Source organism: Fragaria vesca, linkage group LG7 (genome assembly GCF_000184155.1).
Source record: "Fragaria vesca subsp. vesca linkage group LG7, FraVesHawaii_1.0, whole genome shotgun sequence".
NCBI classification, from domain to species: domain Eukaryota; kingdom Viridiplantae; phylum Streptophyta; class Magnoliopsida; order Rosales; family Rosaceae; genus Fragaria; species Fragaria vesca.
Genome location: NC_020497.1, coordinates 16,599,246 through 16,599,886, shown reverse-complemented (window position 1 = coordinate 16,599,886; position 641 = coordinate 16,599,246). Strand labels below are relative to the sequence as shown.

The 641-nt window shown below is 30.1% G+C and overlaps 1 protein-coding gene across 1 annotated transcript in view; it reads left to right on the top strand.

Annotated features, from left to right (window-relative positions):
* Positions 1–641, top strand: part of LOC101295766 (heat shock cognate 70 kDa protein-like) — a 4,662-nt gene that overhangs the window by 551 nt on the left and 3,470 nt on the right. The gene's annotated exons all lie outside the window — the stretch shown is intronic.

Genomic DNA, 641 nt, shown 5'->3' with positions numbered 1-641 from the left:
TGTTCTCTCTCTCTCTCTCTCTCTCTCTCTCTCTCTAACTCAAACAATTTGAACACCTTTGTCTCGTCGATCTCTCTCTTGTCTTATCGATATGTCAATTTCTTACTAAAATTGATCTCGTTGCAAGAAACTAATTCCTCTTGTATGCTCTCTTGAGATTAAACTCAATAAAGGCAAAAGTTTCAAAGTTTACATTTAACATAAGACACAACTACATTTTTCATAAAAAATGGCTACCATTAACATAAGAGAAATCAAAGAAAAGTATACTTTCTGGAAATCTAAATTGTTCTTGAGATTGAATCAATAATTATAAGTGAAAGTTGCAAAGTTTACATTTAACATAAGACACGACTACTATTTTCATGAGAAATGTTTACCATTTAGATAAGTAAAATCACAAAAAAGTAGACTTTCTGAAAATCAAATTGTTCTTGAGATTGAATCAATAATGGAAGGTGAAAGTTGCAAAGTCTACATTTAACATAAGACACGTCTACTATTTTCATTCGAAAAGCCTACCATTAACATAAGAGAAATCAAAGAAAAGTAGACTTTCTGGAAAAATTAAATTGTTCTTGAGATTAAATCAATAATGGAAGGTGAAAGTTGCAAAGTCTACATTTAACATAAGACACGTC